Raw genomic sequence first — 3,922 nt, 5'->3', positions numbered from 1 at the left:
TGAATTATATCCCTAAGAATTCATATGCTGAAGCCCTAAACCTCCCCACCCCGCCCCCAGTAGCTCAGAATGTGACTGTGTTTGGAGATAGGCCTTTAAAGAGGTGATCAGGTAAAAATGAGGCTGAGGCTTTTAGGGATACTTCAGACCCCTGGCCTCTGAGATTCTCCCCCTCCCCTGCCCCACCCTGTCTTTCTTCTAAGAAGGTTGGTGATGACATCACCAAGGCACCTGGTGATTGGAAGGGTCTGAGGATTTTGGTGAAACTGACCATCCAGGGCAGACCGGATGGGTCTGACTGAGGTAGTTCCTTCTGCCTCTGCCCTGATCTGTGGGCTGCAGTGTGGATGAATGCTGCCTTCGTGACATCAACAGTGGTGTGGTGAAATGTCTGGTTAAGGACTAGAAAGGAAAATACTTCAATAAAGGGGTGTTTGACAATCAAAAGAAAAAAGGCTTCAGACATGTGCGTGAATAGGGGAATGACCATATATGGCCCAGCAAGAAGGCAGCCACCTGCAAGCCAGGAAGAAAGATCTCAGGAGAAAGCAAACCTAGCAACACCTTAATCTTGGACTTCTCATCTCCAGGACTTGGAGAAAATAAACTTCTGTTGTTGAAGCCACCCCCAGTTTGTGGTATTTTGTTATGACAGTCCTAACAAACTAATATACTAGTTATTTTAAAAAAATATTTAATTTATTTATTTGATAGAGATACAGCGAGAGGGGAACACAAGTAAGGGGAGTGAGAGAGGGAGAAGCAGACTTTCCGCTGAGTGGGAAGCCCAATGTGGGACTTGATCCCAGGACCCTGGCATTATGACCTGAGCAGAAGGCTGACGCTTAACGACTAAGCCACCCAGGTGCCCCTAATATCCTTGTCTTAATGCAGAAGCTAATCTGCCTGTCTTCTTTTGAACCAGACATTAAATGTAAATCAATGTCCCCTTGCTTGCTAATTTTTTGGGAGGGGGAATATAGCTGTGTTTCATAAAACACATTATTTTGTTAATATGTAATGGTTTCCTTATTGCTATTTTAAAATTTAAGAGACTCTAAAGATTTAAGAACAGTTTTAGTTCACAGCAAAATTTAGGGGCAGGCTGAGTTTTATTTTCAAGTATAATAGATGATATCTATGTCTATATGTCTCATAGAAATAAAAGTTGGTAGGAGTCCTCAATAATTTTAGTGTAAAGGACCCCCGAGATGAGAAAGCTTGACAACTACTGTGCCCTACTGTACTGGGATCGTATTACACATGATCTTGTATAACAAGCATTTCTCATCCAGGAATATGTAGTGGGTTACCTTAGTTGTGAACAGATGCAGATCTCCATGAGTTTTAATATCTTTGCAATCGTTCATTGTGTGTATGTATGTTACGTTAACTAGCTGGTCTCTGACTAACAGACAATGAGTTGGTTTCCAGGTTTGGCTATTATAAACAATTCTGGATTGAGCATCTCTGTGCATTTTTTTTTTAATGCTTGTGAGGTCATCCAGAAACGAGATTTTGTGGTTTTAAAGATGTTAAATTTAAGTCTCTTATTTAGAAACTAAGGTCCCTCCATTTTGTATTGCTAGGTACTAAATACAAATAGAAAAAAATGCATAAAACATATATACCATTTAACAAATACACCCAGCAGCTTTTGGGCCCATTCACTTGTAAAGGTCAACCTAGGAATTCTCTCAAAGGTTAGGAAAACCTTTTCTTCTTTATACGTGGTTACTGTCCATTTTCTACAACTCTTTTACCTGTCCTCTGGAAAATTGGATCTCTCCCCTAAATTGGCTTTGCTGTTGGACTTAACTAACAGTCCTGGACTCTTGTTGATTTGCTTCTGGCGTAAATCAGCTGACCTACCTTGAAGGTGTTGCAGAAGACCAGTCCCAGTGGAGGAGCTGCCCGGGAGTGTGGGAAACATTTTGACCTTCAAAAGTCTGGAAGCATCGGGGCGCCTGGGTGGCTCAGTGGATTAAAGCCTCTGCCTTCGGCTCAGGTCATGATCCCAGGGTCCTGGGATCAAGCCCTGCATTGGGCTCTCTGCTTTTAGCAGGTAGCCTGCTTCCCCCCCCTCCATCTCTCTGTCAAATGAATAAATAAAAATCTTTTTTTAAAAAGTCTGGAAACATCTATTGTTTTATTGATGGGCATCTTGTCAGTGCCTGTCCAAACTATTGGGCAACTTTGGTAATTCTAGAAGACAGGGACTTTATAAGATAGCACTGGAATGGGAGAGCTACATCTAGAATCTACTTCCTCAGTGCCTTGGACATACACAGTGAGCTCTGCTAAGACTAGGATTGAGATGGTGGGAAAAGATGGCAAATTTCAGGACATCTTGAGAACCACGGGGCATCAGAGCCTTCTCTTCTTGATGTGAGAAAATAACATTTTTCAAATGCCCACTGTCCTACTTAGTCTATAGTTTTGCATGAGTTTCACGGAATTCTTCTAAGACAGATGATAATTGTTGTTACAGATAGAAAATAGATTAGGGAACCTGCCGAATAACACAGCAGGTAAGTGGGCTTCCACCCCCCTCTATCTGACAAGAAACTGCTCTCCCATTATAGTGTTGCCTCACAACCTGGCAAGGCTGCTGTTACTTACTGGGAGACCAGGACATCAACAGCCAGAGCCGCCCTGCAGCACCACCTCTAAATCCAACCGCAAAGGAAAAAGAAAACACGGAAAAGGAGCTATTGTATTCTGTTTTCCTAAGGGGACCCCAGGCCAAGCCATTGATGCAGTCAGAATTCCCAGGCAAGCCAGATTCAGAGTGACTATGAACCTTCTAACCTGTGTTTTTCCCTAGCGATTAAGATCATGTTTTTCATTGCCTTTGATTTTTTTTTATTTTTTTATTTTTTTTTATTTTTAAGACTACAGCAACCAAGTATTTTTATAAAAACACAATCTAGGGCTTGGGTCCCAAGAGTTCATTATGTTTTGTCCTGTCAGATTCTCCATGTTTCCTCTTCCATTTATTTGTAATGTAAACCTCACCCTATTTCTGCTCTGATCCTGGGACTGCCCAGCTTCCAGCCTTCCCAGCTGGGATGTCAACGATGAGGATTTTCACAGGCAATGATAAGGGTCACAGTTTTAACAAAAACCTCAACACCTCAGACAAAACCAGCCTCCCCTCCCACCCCCTTCCCCAGTGGCTTATTACAAACAAGTTGAAGTCAAAAGCAGAACAAATGCGCCTTTTCCAAACCTGCAGCCCCAAGGCAGATGAGCTGGTCAGACGTTTGCCTTTTAGGGTTGCCCTAGAAAGGACAAACAAAAGGGGTGAAGCCCTGAAACAGCTGCTTGGGGAGGAGGACATCTGCCTCTCTTACCAGCCATTCAGGGCTTTGGCCTTGCCTGGAAAAAAGCATGTGGGGCTGGGGAGCAATAGTTCGGAGGCAGCCAGTTGTTCAATGGCTTTTGTCTTAACGAAGCCACCCATTACTGTCAGAACCATAACTCCCAGGAAGCCAGCTGTCAGGGCTGTGGCACAGGCCCCTCCGGGTGGCCGGCAAGGGGAGACAGAAAGAGCATCTGTGGCCAAATTCCCTTTTAGACACCTGCGCCTACTGGCTTTGTAACTGAAGAGATTTGTGTCCTCCCCACTCCCATCTTCCCTGGGGAGACCCTGGGCCCTTTTTCTTGCCCTCCGCCCATGGAGAGAGAGCAGGGACATCTCATGATTTGGATTCCTTGGTTTGCAACTCCCTAAGTGCTGGGCTGGGCTGGGTTCTGTTGCGGTTGGTTGGCGTTTGGCGCTCTCATCTAGCGCTTCCCTTTGAAATCTACCCCCTCTTTTTTTTTTCTTTCCCCCTCGTTTTCGTTTTTTTTTTTTTTTTTTTTTTTTTTTTTTTTTCTTCTCCGTGCCTTTGTCGCGTCTCCCTTTGTTTGTTCGTGC

This window comes from Mustela nigripes, chromosome 4, assembly GCF_022355385.1.
Source record: "Mustela nigripes isolate SB6536 chromosome 4, MUSNIG.SB6536, whole genome shotgun sequence".
In the NCBI taxonomy this organism is placed as follows: domain Eukaryota; kingdom Metazoa; phylum Chordata; class Mammalia; order Carnivora; family Mustelidae; genus Mustela; species Mustela nigripes.
Note: the sequence above shows the minus strand (reverse complement) of the source record.